Source organism: Sus scrofa, chromosome 15 (genome assembly GCF_000003025.6).
Source record: "Sus scrofa isolate TJ Tabasco breed Duroc chromosome 15, Sscrofa11.1, whole genome shotgun sequence".
Taxonomy (NCBI): Eukaryota; Metazoa; Chordata; class Mammalia; order Artiodactyla; family Suidae; genus Sus; species Sus scrofa.
Window position 1 is genome coordinate 66604741 of NC_010457.5, and position 21396 is coordinate 66626136.

The 21396-nt window shown below is 36.7% G+C and overlaps 1 long non-coding RNA gene across 2 annotated transcripts in view; it reads right to left on the bottom strand.

Moving 5' to 3' along the window:
* The window catches only part of LOC110256931, a 171731-nt gene that overhangs the window by 127081 nt on the left and 23254 nt on the right, over nt 1-21396 (bottom strand). For both annotated transcript variants that reach the window (XR_002339014.1, XR_002339013.1), the window contains exon 3: nt 14925-15024. This is a non-coding gene — a long non-coding RNA (uncharacterized LOC110256931). The remainder of the gene's footprint in view (nt 1-14924; nt 15025-21396) is intronic.

Consider the following 21396-nt stretch of genomic DNA (forward strand, 5'->3'; position numbering starts at 1 on the left):
CACAGTAGTGACACCATATCCTCAACCCTATGAGTCACCAGGGAACTCCTGGATTTATCTATTTAGATTCTTTTTGTTGTTACTACTATGTTTTCCATTCGTTTATTAAACCTACATATTTTATTTTTTATTTTATTGCAGCATAGTTGACTTACAATGCTTTTTTAGTTTCAGGTGTAAAGCAAACTTATCAGTTAAACATATACATACACATATCCATTCCTTTTAGGTTGTTACACGGTATTGAGTAGATTCCCATGTGCTATAGAGTATATTCTTGTTACTTATCTATTTTATATATAGTAGTGTATATATGTTAATCCCAAACACCTAATTTATCCCTTCCCACAACATTTCCCCTTTGGTAACCATAAATTTGGTTTTAAAATCTGTTTCTGTTTTGTGAATAAATTCTTTTGTATCATTTAAAATTAGATTCCAGGAGTTCCTGTGTGGCTCAGCAGTAATGAACCCCACTAGTATCCATGAGGACTTGGGTTCCATCCCTGGCCTTCCTCAGTGGGTTGTGGATCTGACATTGCCAAGAGCTGCAGTGTAGGGTGCAGATGTGACTCAGATCCTCAGTTGCTGTGGCTGTGGTGTAGGTCATGGCAGCTGCAGCTCCGATTAGATGCCTAGCCTGGGAACTTCCATATGCCATAAGTGTGGCCTTAAAAAAAGCAAAAATGAAATGAAATAAAATAAAATTAGATTCCACATCTTAGTGATCTCATATGATATTTATCTTTCTCAGTCTGACTTACTTCACTTAGCACGATAATCCCTAGGTCCATCCATGTTGCTCCAAGTGGCATTATTTTGTTCTTTTTTATGCTACTATGTCTTGGCTATTGTAAACAGTGCTGCACTGAACATTAGGGTGCATGTATCTACTCAAATTGTGGCCTTCTCTAGATGTATGCCAAGCAGTAGGATTACTGGATCATATGTTAGTTCTATTTATAGTTTATTGAGGAACCGCCATACTGTTTTCCATAGTGGTTGTACCAATTTACACTCCCATCAACAGTGAAGAAGGGTTCTCTTTTCTCTGCGCCCTCTCCAGCATTTATTATTTGTAGACATTTTTTTTTTTTTTTGTCATCCCCAAAGCATATGGACTTCCCAGGCCAGGGATCAGATTTGAGCAGCAGTTGCGACCTAAGCCACAGCAACTCCAGATCCTCAGCCCACTGTGCCAGGCCAGGGATCAAACCTTCATCCCAGTGCTCCCAAGATGCCACCAATCCTAGTGTGCCACAGTGGGAACTCCCTGACCATTTTTTAATGGTTTTTTTTTTTTGATATAAAGCTGTATGAGATATTTGTATATTTTGGAGATTAACCCCTCATCAGTAGCTTCATTTGCAAAGATTTTCTTCCACTCTGTGGGTTGCCTTTTTGGTTGTCTTTCTTTCGTATGGTTAAACCTATGGGCATTTCTGGATTTTGTTTTATATATATCTATATATAGATATAAATATATAGTTCAGAAGGTACTATATATACATATAGAGAGAGTACCACTTTTTGGCCACACCCTCAGCATGCAGAAGTTCTATGTATCTATATATCTATATATAGATATATAGTTCAGAAGGTACTATATATACATATAGAGAGAGCACCACTTTTTGGCCACACCCTCAGCATGCAGAAGTTCCGGGCCAAGGATGGAATTCACACCAAAGCAGTGACAACACTGGATGCTTAACAAAGAGGTCACCAGGGAACTCCCAAAAGCTAAGGTTTTTGGGTTTTTTTTTAATTTAATTTTTTTTTCTTTCATTTTTTAGCCATCCTGTGGCATACAGAATTCCCAGGCCAGGGATCAGATCCAAGCCATAGTCACAACCTAAGCCACAGCTGTAGCAATGCTGGATCCTTAACCCTCTGTGATAGGCCAGGGATAGAACCTGTGACCCAGTGCTCCCAAGATGCTACTGATGCCATTGAGCCACAGTAGGAACTCCACTGAAACCTACATTTTTTAAATGTCAAAAATATATTTCTAGGAGCCCCCTGGTGGCTCAGCATGTTGAGGCTCCGGCATTGTCACTACTATGGTACAGATTCAATCCCCTGGCCTGGAAACTTCTGCATGCTGTAGGTGAGGTCAGAAAACAAAAACAAAGCAAGGAGTTCCTGCTGTGATTCAGAAGGTTAAGAACCTAACACAGTCTCCATGAGAATGTGGGTTTGATCCCTGGCCTCATTCAGTGGGTTAAAGATCCAGTGTTGCCCTAAGTTGCAGCATAGTTGCAGGTGTGGCTCTGATCCAGCATTGCTGTGGCTGTGGCATAGGCCTGCAGCTGCAGCTCCGATTCAGCCCCTAGCCTGGAAACTTCCATATACTGCAGGTGTGGCCATAAAAATAAACAAAACAAAACAAAGAAAATTATTTCTAATAGTTGCTTTGAGATTTTGCCTGTTAAGTCTAACATTCGGACCCAGAGTGAGTTACAGCTGATTGTCTTATTTCCTGGTATGTGTCACTCTTTTCTTTGCATATTTAGCAGTTTTTGTCTTTTTCTTTTTAGGGCCACACCCACATCATATGGAAGTTCCCAGGCTAGGGGTAAATTGGAGCTGCAGCTGCCGGGCTATGCCACAGCCACAGCAACACCAGATCTGAGCCTTGGCTGCAACCTACACTGCAATTCACAGCAACATCAGATCCTTAACACAGTTGAATGAGACCAGGGATTGAACCTGAGTCCTCATGGATACTAGTCCAGTTTGTTACTGCTGAGCCACAAGGGGAACTCCAGCATGTTTAGCAGGGGTTTTTTTTTGCCTTTTTTTTTTTTTGCTTTTTTAGGGCCACACCTGAGGCATATGGAAGTTCCCAGGCTAGGGGTCGAATCCAAGCTACAGCTGCCAGCCTACACCACAGCTCACGCAATGCCGGATCCTTAACTCATTGAGTGAGGCCAGGGATCAAATCTATGTTCTCATGAATACTAACCAGATTCGTTTCCACTGAACCACGATGAGAACTCCCAGCATGTTTAGTAGTTTTGAAAACATTTTAGAGAGCATATAGCAACTCTGTATTCTGCTTTATTTTCCAGAAAGTTTTTGTCTTAATAACTTTCCTGAACTTAAAACTGCAGAATCCGTGTATGCTGCACTACGTATCACTGATGACTTTGCTCAAATTTTTAAAAAATTAATGTATTTTTGGATCAGTCTTTAAAAAAACAAGACCAAGTACAGAGACTTCCCACATACCCTCTCATACATTTTCTATAATCTTCTCTATTATTTTTTTTTTAAGACTTTTTTTTTTTTTTGTCTTTTTTGTTGTTGTTGTTGTTGTTGTTATTGTTGCTATTTCTTGGGCCGCTCCCACGGCATATGGAGGTTCCCAGGCTAGGGGTTGAATCGGAGCTGTAGCCACCGGCCTACGCCAGAGCCACAGCAACGCGGGATCCGAGCCGCATCTGCAACCTACACCACAGCTCACGGCAACGCCGGATCGTTAACGCACTGAGCAAGGGCAGGGACCGAACCCGCAACCTCATGGTTCCTAGTCGGATTCGTTAACCACTGCGCCACGACAGGAACTCCAATCTTCTCTATTATTAATATCTTGACTCACTATGATATATGTGTTAAAATTACTTAGCCATATTGATAAACTTTAACTAAAGCCACAGGTTACATCAGGATTAACTATTTCTGTTGTTCATTCTACGAGTTTTGAGAAATAATGACTTGTATTCACAATTAGAATAGTTTCTATTCTTTCCTACCCCTAACTCCTGTCAGCTACTGATTTTTTTTACTATCTCCATAGCTTCACCATTTCCAGAATGTCGTGTAGTTAAAATCGTACAGTACATAGCTTTTTCAGATTGGTTTCTTTCATTTGGCAACAAATGTTTACATTTCTTCCAAGTCTTTTCGTGGCTTGGTAGCTCATTTCTTTTTAGTGTTGAATAATATTTATTGTATGACTATATCACAGCTTGTTTATCCATTCCTCCACTGAAGGACATCTTGGTTATTTCCTAGTTTTTGGTATTTATGAATAAAATTTTGATAGATATCTGAGTGCAGGTTTTTGTGCAGACATAAGCTTTGTGCTAATTTGCATAAATATCAAGAAATGTTACTGCTGAGTCAAATGACTGGAGTATGTTTAGCTTGTTAAGAAGCTATCAAACCATCTTCCCATGTGGCTGTATTATTCTATATTTCCAACGGTATTAAATAAGAGTTCCTCTTGCTCCAAATTCTTGCCAGCATTTGATGTCAGTGTTCTGGATTTTGGCCAAAGCTGTGCAGCGGTATTTCATTGTTTTAATTTACAATTTCCTAATAACATAGAATGTCAGACTTTTTTTTTTTTTGGCTGTGCACACGCATGAAGAAGTTCCCTTGCCAGGAACTGAGCCTGTGCCACAGCAGCAACCCAAGCTACAGCTGTGACAATGCCAGACCCTTAACCCACTGAGCCAGCAGGGAACTCCTGGACATCTTTTTATATACTTATTTACCATCTATATGTCTTCTTCAGTGAGGTTTCTGTTCATATCATTTACCCATTTATCGATTGGGTTGTTTATTTCCTTATTGTTTTAAACATTTCTTTGCATAATTTGAATACTAGTACTTTATCAGATATATGTTTTATAAATATCTTCTCCCAGTCTGTGGCTTGCCTTTTTGTTCTCTTAATGTCATTTTCCAAACAGATTTTAATTTTAATGATGTCTAACATCAATTTTGTTCATTGAGTTCCCATTGTGGCTCAGTGGAAAAGAATCTGACTAGTATCCATGAGGATGCAGGTTCTACCTCTGGCCTTGCTCAGTTGGTTAAGGATCCAGTGTTGCCATGAGCTGTGGCATAGGTCACAGACTCGGCTTGGATCCCATGTTGTTGTGGGGTAGGCCAGCAGCTGTATCTCCAATTTGACCCTTAGCCTGGGAACTTACACATGCCGCACTTGCGGCCCTAAAAAAGAAGCAAAAAAAAAAAAAAAAAATTTGTTCATGTATTATATTTTTGTTGTTATACCTAAAAACTCAGTGCAAACTCAAGATCACTTAGATTTTCTCCTAGGTTGTCTTCCTGGAGTTTTATGGTTTTAAATTTTATATGTATGATTATGATTCATTTTGAGTGAATATTTGTGAGAGTTGTAAGGTCTGCATCTAGATTCAACTTTATGCATGTAGATGTCCAGTTTTTCCAGCACTATTTGTTGAAAAGACTATCCTCCATTAAATTGCATTTGCTCTCTTTTCAAAGACGAGTTAATTACATTTGTGTGGGATTATTTCCAAGTACTCTACTGTCTTTTTTTTTTTTTTTTTTTTTTTGGTCTTTTGTCTTTTTTAGGGCCATACCCACAGCATATGGAGGTCCCCAAGCTAGGGGTGGATTCAGAGCTGCAGCTGCCAACCTACACCACAGCCATAGTAACATGGGATCAGAGGCGCATCTGCACCCTACACCACAGCTCACGGCAATGCCGGAATCTTAATCCACTGAGAGGGGCCAGGGATTGAACCTGAGTCTTCATGGATACCAGTCAGGTTTGTTAACCACGAGCCATGATGAGAACTCCTACTCTGTTTCATTTATCAAATTGTCTATTTGTTATCAATACCACAAGTGTCTTGATTATTGTAGCTTTTTAACAAATTCTGAAATTGGGGAATATCAGTCCTCTCTTTCTTCTCCTTCAATATTGTTTTTGCTATTCTGAGTCTTCTGCCTTTCCATATAAATTTCAGAATCAGTTTGTTAATATCCACAAAATAACCGACTAGAATTTTTGTTGAGATTGCACTAAATCTATAGGTCAAGATAGGAAGAAATGACATCTTGACAATATTGAGTCTTCATATCCATGTACATGTGACATCTCTCAATTTACTCAGATTTTTATTTTTATATTTTTAGAGCTGCATTCACGGCATATGGAGATTCGCAGGCTAGGGGTCCAATCAGAGCTACAGCTGCCAGCCTACAAAGCAGCTACAGCAACGTGGGATCCAAGCCACCTCTGCAACCTACACCATAGCTCACGGCAACACCGAATCCTTAACTCTCTGAGCGAGGCCTGGGAACCCGCAACCTCATGGTTCCTAGTCAGATTCATTTCCGATGCTCAACGACAGGAACTCCATACTCAGATTTTTAAATATTTTTCATCAGTTTTATAGTTTTCCCCACATAGATCTTAGACATATTATATTTATATATATGTATTTCACATTTTTTGGTGTTAATGTAAAACGTATTGTGTTTTTAATTTCAAATTCCAGATATTCATTGCTAGTATGAGAAAGCAATTGGCTTTTGTACATTAAGGTCGTATCCTGCAACCCTGATATACTTATTAGTTCCCGGAGAGTTTTGGCTGATTTTTTGGATCTGAGAATAAAAACAGTTTTATGTCTTCCTTCTCAATTTGTACACATTTCATTTCCTTTTCTTATCTTTTGTATTAGCTAGGACCTCCAGTATGAGGATATTTGAGAGTGGTAAAAGTGTACATACTTGATTTGTTCTTGATCTTAGAGGGAAAGCATGTATTTTTTCATCATTAAGTATGACGTTGATTTTTTTTTTTAATGTATGTTCTTTATAAAGTTGAGGAAGTTTTCTTCTGATTTTGAAGAGTTTTTTATCTTAAATGGCTGCTGGATTGTCACATATTGATATAATCTGCATTACTCATATAATCTTATGATTTTTCTTTTTATCTTGTTGAAGTAATGGATGATATTAGTTGATTTGATTTTTTTTTTTTTTTTGTCTTTTTGCTATTTCTTGGGCCGCTCCCACGGCATATGGAGGTTCCCAGGCTAGGGGTTGAATCGGAGCTGTAGCCACCGGCCTACGCCAGAGCCACAGCAACGCGGGATCCGAGCCGCGTCTGCAACCTACACCACAGCTCACGGCAACGCCGGATCGTTAACCCACTGAGCAAGGGCAGGGACCGAACCCGCAACCTCATGGTTCCTAGTCGGATTTGTTAACCACTGCGCCACGACGGGAACTCCTGATTTGATTTTTGAAGGCTGATCGAACCAAATATACCTGGAATATATCCCACTTGGTCATGGTATGTAATTGTTTTTATATATTGCTCAATTCAATTTGCTAATATTTTGTTGACAATTTTTGCATCTATGTTCCTGGGGGATTGATCTGCAGTTTTCCTTTATGTAATCTGTCTGGCTTTGTTATTAGATGAATGTCAGCCTCATAAATGAATCAGAAAGTACTGCCTCTTGTTCTTTCTTTTAGAAGTGATGGCAGAGAAGTGCTATAATTTCTTCCCTGAATCTTGCTGCTTAGTTTTTTATTCCTATTACTAGTATTTTGTAAGCTGGCTTTCTAGAAGATGGTATTATTTCGCAATAACTTAGTGGTTAGCCAATGATTTGGCTAGAGATTGTGCTCACATACCTTGACCTGATAAGACTTCCATCATTTGCCAATTAATCTGTATATGGGTTGCAGAACACTTTCAAATCTTGAGCCAGCTCTCTAGTTCCCTTTGCCTTTTCACTTTCCAACAGATGCTCCTAGTGATGTCTTGAATATGTATATTTTGCCAGTTAGCCATAAATATGAGGGGAGCTTATCTGAACCCCTATATACCTATCTTATTTTCAGGATCACCCGTCTGATTTCTGGCTTGTCCACCTCTCAACCCAATTGGAACCATAATTTCTGGTTACCAAAGTGGAGATTTCCCTCCATCATTTCCAAACCTATTTGGCAACTTTAGTTGACAAAGGCAAGGGTTTTTACTCCTCACCTCTAAATGATTACTACTCTGATTTCAAATATGGCAATTCCCATGACCAGCCAAAAACTAGTAAATGTACAATTCTTGTCCACCCAGAAGAGGGATTGTGTATAGAAATTCTTGTCCAGACAAGATGGCCACAGCCTCCCAATGTTATTACCCGAAATTGCATTAGTTTTTCAGGAATAAATGTTTCTCAATGTGTAGTCTGCTTTCTGGCGTTCTGGTATAGATTTTGCCATACTTAAAAAAAAATTTTCATCTTAGTGAGGTGTAACTGACACATAAAATTGTAAGATATTTAAAGTGTACATCTTGGTTATTTGATATATGTATACATAGTAAAAGGATTCCCCCATCTAGATAATTAATACATCCATCACCTCATATATTTATTTAGGTAAGAATATCTATAATTTTTCCACTCTTGTACTTATTCTTCTGTAGAGTGGAATCACCAGTCATCTTCAGTTGCTGTAACTGAAAGACCCTTATTCACTAAGCTCTTATAATTTCATGTATTACTTTTTTTTTTTTAGGGCCACACCCATGGCATATGGAAGTTGCAAGGCTAGGGGCTGAATTGGAGCTGCAGCCACAGCAACACAGGATTTGAGCCATGTCTGTGACCTACACCAAAGTTCACAGCAACACCAGGTCCTTAAGCCACTGAGCAAAGCCAGGGATTGAACCTGCGTCCTCATGGATACTAGTGAGTTCGTTACCACTGAGCCACGATGGGAACTCCTCATGTATTACCTTTCCATTGATAAAAAAATAACATAACCTTACCCTTTAAAACATTATTACATACACAATGCAGTGGCATTAAGTAAATTCACATTATTGTACAACCATTACTATTTCATATTTATAAAACTTTTTCATCATCCCAAACAGAAACTTAATATTTATTAAAAAATAAACTCCCCATTTCTTCTTCTCTCAGCCCCTGGTAACTACTTACTTTCTGTTTCTTTGAATTTGCTTGTTCTAAGTACCATGTATAAATGGAACTATATTTGTTCTTTTGTGTTTGAACTTATTTTACTTAGCATAATGTTTTAAAGGGTCAATAATGTTGAAGCATGTATCAACACTTTATTCCTTTTTTGGCTGAATAATATTGCATTGTATGGACTTAACACATTTTATTTCATTCATTCATACATGACAGAATTTACATTTTTTCCAACTTCCAGATATTATGAATAATGCTGCTATGAACATTTGTGTGAAATTCTTTTGTGGGCCTATGTTTTCATTTCTCATGAGCATATACTTTGTTGTAGATTTGATTGATCTATGTTTAATCTGTTGAGGAACTGCCAAACTGTTTTTGAAGTGGTTGCACAATTTTTCAATCCCACCGTAGTATGGAGGGTTCCTATTTTTCCATATTATCACTAATATTTATTACTTTAAAAATAGCACTATAGAGGTATAACTGACATAAAAATTTATATCTAAAATATATCGTTTGAGGGAGTTCCCATCACGGTGCAGTGGAAACGAATCTGACTAGGAACCATGAGGTTTCGGGTCTGATCTCTGGCCTTGCTCAGTGGGTTAAGGATCCGGCGTTGCTGTGAGCTATGGGGTAGGTCGCAGATGCAGCTTGGTTCTGGTGTTGCTGTGGCGTAGGCCAGCGGCTACAGCTCCGATTAGATCCCTAGCCTGGGAACCTCCATATGTCACAAAAACAGACAAAAAGACAAAAAATAAATAAAATAAAATAAAATATATCATTTGATAAGTCTTGACATATGAATACATCAATTAAACTATCACCACCATCAAAATAATGAATATATCCATCACCCCCAGTTTCCTCATTCCCTTTATAACCCTTTTTCTCTTTCTATTCCCCTGTCCCTGGCCCCAGATAACCACTTATTTACTGTCACTACAGATTTGTTTGTATTTTTTAGAGTTTTATGTAAATGAAATTATATGGTTTTGTTTTGTTTTTTTCCACTGGCTTCCTTTTCTTGGCAAAATTACTTTGGGCTTCACTTCATATTGTCATGCATTTGTTGCTAGTTCATCCTTTTATATTGCAGATTTTTTGCCATATAACTATATCACAATTAGATTATCCAGAAACCTGCTGGTGGGTATTTCAAATGTTTACAATTGGGGCTATTACAAAGAAAGTTGCTATGAACATTCCAATACAAGACTTTATGTGGACATATGCTCTTTCATCTTGGACAAACTCTTAAAAGTGGAATGGCTGAATCATGTGGTAGGTGTACGTTTAACTTTATAAACAACTGTCAAACTTTTTTCCAAAGTGGTTTCACAATTTTATTTTCCCACCAGCAGTGACTGAAGTGTTTCAATTCCTCCACAACCATGTCAAAACTTGGTATGGTCAGGTTTTAAATTTTACCCACTGAAACTGGTGTGGACAATATATTCAACATACCAAGGGCTTTATTTATTTATTTATTTTTTTGTCTTTTGTCTTTTTTGTTGTTGTTTTTGTTGCTATTTCTTGGGCCGCTCCCGCAGCATATGGAGGTTCCCAGGCTAGGGGTCTAATCGGAGCTACAGCCGCCGGCCTACGCCAGAGCCACAGCAACACGGGATCCGAGCCACGTCTGCAACCTACACCACAGCTCACGGCAACGCCGGATCGTTAACCCACTGAGCAAGGGCAGGGATCGAACCCGCAACCTCATGGTTCCTAGTCGGATTCGCTAACCACTGCGCCACGACGGGAACTCCCCAAGGGCTTTATTATATTTGATTTGAAAATATTTTATCCTATTCTGTGGGCTTTAATTTCACCTTCTTGATAGTATTTTTTGAAGTATAAAACTTTTTAATACTGATGAAGTCCATTTTATCTATTTTTTTCTTTTGCTACTAATTTTCAAGAAACAGTCAAACCATTTTCAAAAGTGGCTATGAAAATTTACATGCCCACCAGCAGTATTTGAGAGTTCTAGCTTCTGCAAATCCTGAACCACATTTGGTATTGACATCTTTTTACTTTAGCAATATATTTTTTTAATAATACTTTTTATTTTTTCCATTACAACTGGTTTACAGTGTTCTATCAATTTTCTACTGTACAGTAAGGTGTCCCAGTCACACATACATGTATACATTCTTTTTTCTCACATTTTTATGCTCCACTATAAGTAACTAGATACAGTTCCCAGTGCTATTACAGCAGGATTACTTTAACAATATTAATGAGTATGAAAGGCGTCTCATTTTGATTTTAGTTTGGACTTCCCTGCTGACTAATGACGTAGAGTATATTTTCAAATGCTTATTTATGTATCTTTTTTGTGATGTGCCTTTGCAACATTTTTACCCTTTTTTAAATTGGATCATTTGTCTTCTAATTAATGAGCTATAAAAGTTCTTTTAATATGCTGGTAGCAAGTCCTCCGAAATATGTTTGCATAATATTCTCCCCCACTATCACAAATGCACTGCCTTTCTGTTTTAAGGGTGTTTTTGAGAGAAAAAAAATTTTAATTCTGATTTTAAAAAATCAATGTATTATATTTTCTCTTATGGTTCAGACTCTCTTGAGTCCTTATTAGTCATTTTCCCAGGTAGGAAAAATTTTTCTATTTTTTTTCTTCCAAAATTTATAGTGTTATGTTTCCATTTAAGTCTATGGTTTGAGTTAATTTCTCTTCATGATGCCAATAGGTTCTAATAATTTTCTCAATATGTATAGCCAACTGCATTGACATCATTTATTGAAAAGATTCTACATTCTTTCACTGAATTACCTTGGGACTCTTGATAAAAAATTAGCTGTTAATGTTTGTATGGGTTTATTTTAAAATTCAATTCAGTTTCATCAATTCAAATGCCTGTCATTTCACCAATTAGGAGTGATCTAAACACATTAACTTTACCTAAAGTACTGGGTTCATTTTGGGTAAGTCCTCCTACCTTGTTTATCATTTAAAAAATTGCTTTGCCTACTGCTGATTTATTTTCATTTCCACATAAATTTTAGAATAAGCTTGTTATGTCCTAACAAAATAATTGATTGGAGTTTTGACTGACATTGTGTTAGACATATTGATCAATCTGGATAGATAGAAGTAACAGATGAATAATCTTGAATATTTCAACCCATGTATATCTCAGTATTAATTTAGTTGATGTTTATATTCTCCCATCATTTTCTCGGTAATTTTCAGGGTAGAAGTTGTGTGTGTCTTTTGTTACATTTATTCCTAAGTATTATTTGAAGGGAGGTGTACAATTATAAATGGAGTTTTAAAATCTTTTCCAATTGTTTGCCGCTAGTATATAAAAATACAACTTTTTTTTTTTTTTTTTTTTTTAATGGCCTCATCTATGGCATATAGAAGTTCCCAGGCCAGGGATCAAATTTCAAGCTGCAGCTGTGACCCACACTTCAGATGCAGCAACACCAGATCCTTTAACCTATTATACCAGGCAGGGGATCAAATATGCACCTCCACAGAGACCTAAGTCACTGCAGTCAGATTCTTAACCCACTGTGCCACAGTGGAAACTCCCAAAACTGATTTTTTTTTTAATCTTAACTCTGTACCTGTAACATTATTAAATTCCTTCTTTTGTTCTAGTTGTTCTGCAGACTCCTTAGATTTTCTAGGAAAGAATTATCATTTGAAAAGAGGGACACAGTTTTACTTCTATTATGCAATTTATACATATTATTGCTATCATCATCATTATTATTTTGCCTTACTGCAATCAATGCTTATAGAATTTGGTACAATGTTAAATACAATTGATTAAAGTGGACATTCTTTCCATGTTTCTAAACGTTGAGGTAGAATATACAGTCTTTCAAAACTAAATATGATGTTTTGTGTGTAGTTTTTTTTTTTTTTTTTTTTTTCTTTGCTCTTTTAGGGCCATACCTACAGCATATGGAAGTTCCCAGGCTGGGGATCAAATCAGAGCTACAGCTGCCATCCTACACCACATCCACAGCAATGCAGGATCTGAGCTGTGTCTGTGACCTACACCATGGCTCATGGTAACGCCAGATCCTTAACCCATTGAGCAAGGTCAGAGACTGAACCTGTACCCTCATGGATACTAGCCAGGTTTGTTACTGCTGAGCCACCTGGAACATGAAGGTAAATTGAGTATTCTGTAGAAACTCCTTACCAGATTAAGATGTTCCCTATTATTCCTAGTTTGCTGAGTTTTTATCATGAATGTGTGTTAAATTTTGCAAATGCTTTTTCTTCACATTTGGAAACAATCAGGTATTTTTTAATACTCTATTTTGTTAATATAGTAAATTAACATTTTAAAATGTGTATATAATCTTCTATCACAGGTGTTAAAATCTTCTATCATTGTATAAATAACTATTTCTCTTTTGAATTCTCTCAATTTTTGCTTCATGTATTTTTAGGTTGCTGCTAAATACACAGACATTTATTTATAATTATATCTTCCTGAAATGTCCTTTTAATATTATGAACTATCCCCTTTTTTTCCTTTTTATAGCTGCACTTGTGGCATATGGAAGTTCCCAGGCTAGGGGTTGAATCAGAGCTGCGGCTGCTGGCCTACACCACAGTTATAGCAACACCAGATCTGAGCTGCATCTGCAACCCACACGGCAACTTGCGGGAACACTAGATCCTTCACCCACTAAGCAAGGCCAGGGATCAAACCCAAATCTCACAGACACTATATTGGGATCTTAACCTGCTGAGCCACAATAATAACTCCTGAAATATTCATTTTTATTTCCCATAATACTCTCTATCTTGAAAGTTATTTTATCTGGTATTATTATCTTGAAATTTTCATGGCTACACTTGCAGTATATGGAAGTTCCTGGGCCAGGGACTGAATCTGAGCCACAGCTGTGACCTAAGTCACACACGCAGAAATGCTGGATTAAGCCCACTGTGCTGGGCCAGGGATGAAACCTGTGCCTCCACAGCAACCTGAGCCACTGTAGTCAGATTTCTTAATCCATTGTACCACAGTGGGAATGCCTTTATCTGATATTAACATAGCTCTTCCTTGCTACATTAATAGAAAAAAAAAAAAAAGAATACCAAGAGTCAAGGGCAAATCCACATAGGATTTTATATAGTTATAAAACTGAGTAAGGAAAAGAGTTCAGGCTTTGGAAACAACAGACCTAGGTTTCACACTTTTTTTTTTTTTTGGTCTGTTTTAGGGCCACACCCACAGCATATGGCAGTTTCCAGATTAGGGGATGAAAGAGAGGTGTAAGTGCCTTCCGACACCACAGCCACAGCAATGTCAGATCCAAGCTGCTTCTGTGACCTACACCACTGCTCACTGAGTGAGGCCAGGGAGTGAAACTGCATCTTCATTCACACTAGTCAGGTTCATTGCCACTGAGCCACGACAGGAACTCCTGACTGGTATAGTTTTGTACATTCATTTACTTTTAACATACCTATGTGTCTTTATATCTAAAGGGTAATTCTTGTAAGCTGTATATCTTCCTTTTTTATAATCCACTCTGACAGTCTCTAATTATTAATTGCAGTGTTTAGACCTTTAATATTTAATGCAACTGTTATCATCATCAGATTTCACTTAACGTTTTATTATTATTTTGGCTGTGTCCATGGAATGCAGAAATTCCTGGGCCAAGGATCAAACCCATGCCACAGCAGTGATGCTGGATCCTTAAGCCATTCAGCCACCAGGGAACTCCTATTATTTTTCTTTTGTCCTCTCTGCTGCCTGTTATTTCTTCTTTCTTATCTTTTAAAAATATAACAAATAATTTTCAATATTATATCTTAATGTTTCTATCAGCTTAAAAGATATCTCTACTTTTTTAGTGTTTTATTTAAGAAACACAATATACATCTCTAACCTTTCAGAATTTAAGCAGAATACTGTACCTTTTTACATAAAATATAGACACCTCGTAAGCATATAGGTCCATTTTGCCACCTCTGAACAACCATACTCTCTTATAGTATCATACATTTAGTAGTTTTATATATTTATTTCATTATACATTTACATATTACATCTTCATACATTACAAACCCCAAAGACTGATGTTATAATTTTGCTTTAAACATCAAGAGGTCTTCTTTTTTTTTTCAAAGAAATTGAGGATAAAAATAATCTTTTATTTAATCCAGATATTTACCATTTCTGATGTTCTTCATTTGCTCCTGAAGATCCAATTTTTCTGTTAATATTCTTTTTCCCTTTGGAGAACTTCCATTACAATTTCATGTAGTACAGGTCTGCTGGAGACAAATTTCTCTTAGTTTTCCATTTATAAAATTATGGTAATTTTGCCATCATTCGTGAAGGATATTTTCACTGGATACAAAATTTTGGACTGACTGATTTATTGTTTCAGCTTTAAAGTCTTCTGGCTGCCATAATTTCTTTCTGTTTGCTTATTTGGTTTGTTTATGGCCACTATGGTTTCTGATGAAAAATCTATTGGCATTTGAATCATTGTTCTTTTGTATGCAAAGCATCACTTTCCTCTGTCTGCTTTCAAGATTTTTTCTTTATCTTAGGGTTTCATTTTGTAATGAGCCAAAGTTTTCTTAGAATAGTCTTCACTGTTCTAAACTGCACTGCAACATGCCTCATGCCTTGATTTCCTTTTATAGCCAAGATATCAGTCTTCTAAACCTGGTCCTCACTATCTATTATCTTCTTTCTTTTTTTTTTCCAGGGCCACACCTGCGGCATATGAAGGTTCCCAGGCTAGGGGTCTAATCGGGACTGTAGGGCTGGCCTATGCCACAGCCACAGCAACGTCAGATCCACGCCGCGTCTGCAACCTACACCACAGCCCAGGGCAACGCCAGATCCTTAACCCACTGAGTGAGGCCAGGGATCGACCACAGCCTCACAGTTCCTAGTCGGATTCGTTAACCCTGAGCCACGACGGGAACTCCACTATCTACTACCTTTACCCATAACCTGTCAATGTTGTAACAGTCAAAGCTGCTGATTGATGTTTTATAACTTTATAATTGATATTTATAATTTTATAAAACACATCGATGTTTTATATTTCAACTGAATCATCAGATACTAGGCAATACTTTAATTCTCTCCAAGGACCATTCCAAATTTAAACATACATGAAAGAGAGATATTTACAAAGATAGAAAATACTTAGTAGCTACCCAAGGTATAAAAAACTAACTTCTAGAAGACATTATGTCAAATCCTTTTTAAAATGAGTAATATAATACCTCTCAAATAAGTTCAAAGATAAAAGTTCCAATTTTAAAAAGAATAGACCAGATAGGACAGTTAGAATTTAAGGAGTGATTTCACCAATGAGACATAAGAAAGAATTGTTCAATCTTTCTGAAGTCATCACAGGCCTGTTTAACAGGTGAACATAAACACTTTCTGCTCAGGGACACTCAGGATATTGGTCAAGCTAAGAGAAACAAAGCATTCACATATTCTTAGTAAATCATATGATAATATTTATATCACTAAGATTGAAGACTGGATATGCTTATGGTAACTGCCCTTTATCATTTATTTTCTTCACTAACAGCCATTTTTCATGGATATAGTTTGCATTAATGTCAATAAAGTATTTTATAAAACAACAAATTCTAATTTTATCTGTTTTAATTTTTAAAAGTTCTATGACCACTCGCCTAGCATACGGAAGTTTCTGGGCCAAGAACTGAATCCAAGCCATAGTTGCAACCTATGTTGCAGCTATGGCAATACTGGATCCTTTAACCCACTGCACCAGGTCAGGAATCAAACCCACACCTCCACAGCAACCTGAGCTGCTGCAGTCGAATTCTTAACCCACTGCACCGTACCAGGAACTACCCAACAAATCCTAATTTTATATAATATTGTTCAATTACTCTTGGAATGGTTTATTTGGGAAATGCCCAAGGATATAACCATGCTGTCAGACTCTAGGATGACCTAAAAATTCTTCATGTCAAAACACACTCATTCTTGAAAACTTCTGCCTTTATTTTCTGGTTGTATATATTGTTATCACATTATAGACCACATTACTATTTCACTTACCATAAATAAACATTCTAAGATTTTATATGTGATATAAGAATAGTTTTCTAGTAATGGTAATTTTGCTTAAAAATATGAGTGCTCATAATCATTGAAACAATGGGATTCATGGTACACACTTCAAAAATGCTAAAAATAAAATGGTACAACAACTGTTGTACCAGAATAGCATAAGTATTATAATCCAATAGACTTAAGGATTATAATTAATTTATACTATTCTTCCAGGTAAATACACAAATCATAACCTTCTAATTGCTAATTCCAAAGAATCATAATGTATATTAACAATCTTCAACGACTGTCAAAACTGTTTACTTTTTCTTTCCTATAAATCTCTCAGGCGGGAAAGATAAACACAAAAAAGTAGAATTGTATGATTTCATTAAAATAGGGAAGATAGGGACTTCCCTTGTGGCACTAGCAGGTTGAAGATCAAGCATTGTCACTCTAAGGGGTTGGGCTGCTCTGTTGCACAGGTTCAGTCCCTGGCCGTGGAAATTCCACATGCCATAGGCACAGCCAAAAAATAATAAATAATAAATAAATAAATAATAAAAATAGGAAAGATAGAAATTATACAACAGTGCACCCTGTATAGCACCCTGGATCCCTAGAGTCCTCATGGATATACACAGTTGCCAGGGATACTAACCAAACAGGATGAAGGTTCTTCCAGGGATAAGCCATATCTACTTTATACCTCTGGAAGAAAGGAAGTATTATAGCTTCCTGACTCCTCTCATTGTTTGAGATTCTGGAAAGCGTTTGCCTGCTGACCTGATAAAAGTATACAACATACACCTACCATGGGGGAGTTTACAGGGAGGTAGTAAGTTACAGGTCAACTCCCAGGCTTCCCTGACCTTTTGTCCAGAACCAGGTCCCAGACTTCCTTGAAGGTTCTCTCAACATAAGTGCAACCACACCTGTATTTGGGAAATTCTTATATTAAACATAGTCTAAGGACAATAGTCACAAGTTTATTTCCCAATAGTCCACTCCTTGATCCTTGATGAGTTATCATTTAGCCAGTAACTATGAGGTACACACTTTTGTATATTTTGTAATTGGGGATCATAGGTCCCCAGATATATATAGGTATGATTTTAGTGAACACAATTTCTTCTTTTTGAGCATCATCATGGATTTACGGCTTTTTACAGATTCAACTAGTTCTAGTTATTATAACTGTGGGCTTCTTTTTCATGTTTGAATTATCAAAATTCAGCCTAAAAGGTCTTTGAAACTGGGATCTTTGTCAGTACTTCCAAAAATCTTGGAACATATTCTTGCTATCCCACAATAATAATATATTCCATACTAGTCTTATTTTTTCTGACTACAAACACGAAAGCATCTTATTACAGGGACTTAATGTGCATTCAGAACCCCAGCAGCAAGGGACTCAGGAAATGCAGTATTTAGCTGCCCAGTCTCTTCAGTACAAGAAGGCACAACAGAAAGTAATTTAATGGATGCTGAATAAGTCAAACAACTTTAAAATCCCTCTGATTCCTCAGTCAGAGATAGGAAAAATTTGTATGCATTAGTAAACTGTTTTCTATTTCTACTCAGGTCAGGATATGAAGGATAAGTTAAAAACAGATCAACTGATTATATTTCTGAGAAAATTAAGGTACATTTTTATCTAAAATAATTTATAGAAAAATAATTTTCCAGATTTCACAACCTGACCATTCATCTATTTTATATTTATCAGCATATCAACTTATTAGAGAATATAACAAAATATTAGCTTGTCTAAGTGAAAGAGTCCAACTATTTCTTATCTACCGTGTTAATATATCTAGTATGATATGAATCAAATATTAATTTTAGCACATGATTCTACAAGGATTCTGTCCACCTGTTGCTCTATTTACTGTTTATCTTCCCATTTAGCAACACCAAAATCTGAAGACTTTAATTAAATTATGAGTCAGGTCTAAATTTTCTTTCCAGAAAATTCCAGGTATGAACAGTTAATAGTTGACATAGTCTTTACAATTCTCTTTCACTCTTGTTCAGAAACTCCAGTGCTTATGTCTGGCTTACACTGTAAGCCCTTTCTTTAAACTGGTTTCATCTGAGAGGCAGTTTCTTAAGATCAGTAAAAATATTTTAATACCATTCATTTTCTATTTCTGTTAATACTTTTAAACTACTGTGTCTTGTGTATAACCTGAAAAAAAATTAAACAAATGCAACCTTTAAAATGCAAGATGTTTTAAAATTCTTTTCCCTTTAATTCATATAACTCTCTTTCTTTTTTCTTTTCTTTTTTTTTTTTTTTTTTTTTTTTTTTTTGCTTTTTAGGGCCGTACCGAAGGCATGTGGAGGTTCCCAGGCTAGGGGCTGAATCGGAGCTGCTGCTGCTGGCCACAGCCACAGCCACACTGGATCGTAGCCACATCTGCGACCTACACCACAGCTCACAGCAACACCGGATCTTTAACCCACTAACCGAGGCCAGGGATTGAACCTGAGTCCTCATGGATGCTAGTCAGATTTGTTTCCACTGAGCCACGATGAGAACTCCTACCTCTATTTATTTTCTTTGTTATACTATTTTATTATATTTGTCACCTTGGTGTGAATAAAATGGAGACCTTAATTATGTATGCATGTGTGTATGTATCTATATATGTTCCTTGATTTTTTTTTTTTTTTTTTTGCTATTTCTTGGGCCGCTCTCGCGGCATATGGAGGTTCCCAGGCTAGGGGTCGAATCGGAGCTGTAGCCACCAGCCTAGCCAGAGCCACAGCAACGCGGGATCCGAGCCGCGTCTGAAACCTACACCACAGCTCATGGCAATGCCGGATCCTTAACCCACTGAGCAAGGGCAGGGACCGAACCCGCAACCTCATGGTTCGTAGTCGGATTCGTTAACCACTGCGCCACGACGGGAACTCCTGATTTTTGTTTTAAGATAAAGCACATCATAATACAAAAGAATTGTGAGCTCTCCTCATCCTGAAAATACTTAGGAATCCCTAAGAATGAAAAAGATGTTTTTAGTAAACTTAGAGATACTAGTGGCTTATTTCTTTGTGACACTTGATAGCTATTTGTGTGTTTGTATATATGTACACAGTATTGTTCACTGTTATATTTTATTTCTTCTAAATGATAACAGTGGACCTTTATTACATTAAATGTTTTTCATCGAAGTAGAAAAATTAAAAATATACAATTATATTAAAATTGAATCATTCAAGGCAAATTCAAATACTGAAAGTAGATTAGAGGTTACCAGTAGCTAGTTAAAAATGGGTAATTATTGCTTAATAGTTACATAGTTTCTGTTTGGGGTGATGAAAAATTTTGGAAACAGTGGATGGTTGCACAACAGTGTAAATATCATTAATACCGGAGTTCCCGTCATGGTGCAGTGGTTAACGAATCCGACTAGGGACCATGAGGTTGCGGGTTCGATCCCTGGCCTTGCTCAGTGGGTTAAGGATCTGGCGTTGCTGTGAGCTGTGGTGTGGGTTGTAGATGCAGCTAGGATCCCGCGTTGCTGTGGCTCTGGTGTAGGCCGGCGGCTGCAGCTCCGATTAGACCCCTAGCCTGGGAACCTCCATATGCCGCGGGAGCAGCCCTAGAAAAGGCAAAAAGACAAAACAAAACAAAACAAAACAAAACAAAAAAAAAACCCAAGAAACAAACAAACAAAACATTAATACCACAGAACACTTAAAAATGGTGAAAATGGTAAAATTTATTTTAATCACAGTCTTAAAGAAGCAGACATTCACTTACAAGAAGGGTTTACTCCCTTAGAAATTGTCACATTTACTCATCTGAGATGTAAATATTAAACATATCATGGTCTCGATCTCTATTTCTGAGCTAGATTTTATCTGAGAACTTCACAGATATGTAATAATCTATAATTCATTCCAATTATGCTAGAAGTTGGCATGGTTTTTCCTGCTGGGTAAATCACTTAAATTATAATAAATATGCTAAAACCTTTTGATCTTAGCTGAGCCAAAATACTGACGATGAAACACTGAACAACGACAAAGCTAAAACAGACTCCTAAAAGAAAAATGGTCTCACCGCTTATTGGATAGAAGTCCTATACACTGCTGAATAGCAATCTTCAATAGTAATATGATATATAGATACCAAAGCTCATATAATTATCAATAACCATGTGCATTTGCTTGAGAAGTAATAAAAATACAGTATAAGAAAATTCTCAAAAAATAAATTATTTCAACTCCCCTCATTTTAGAAATAAGAAAGAAAAAAATCTATTCCCCTTCCCTAATTTTTTCCGACATACTCTTCAAAGGACTATTTGCATAGTCTTAACATAGCTCAATGGTACTTTGTTTTAAAGCAATTCTTTAAAGACAGTCTTAATGTTTTGTGTAACTGTTTTTGCTAATTATATGTAGAAAACTAAAAATTACTAATAAACCATGATAATAACATAATTTTTAGATGTATCTTTAAAGAGACAAATGATCACTCTTTTTTTTATAGTATCAAAAGGAGGACAGGGAAGGGGGAACCCAGAAGAAAAAATTACAATGTATCTTAATTGTTATTTCTAATTACATAT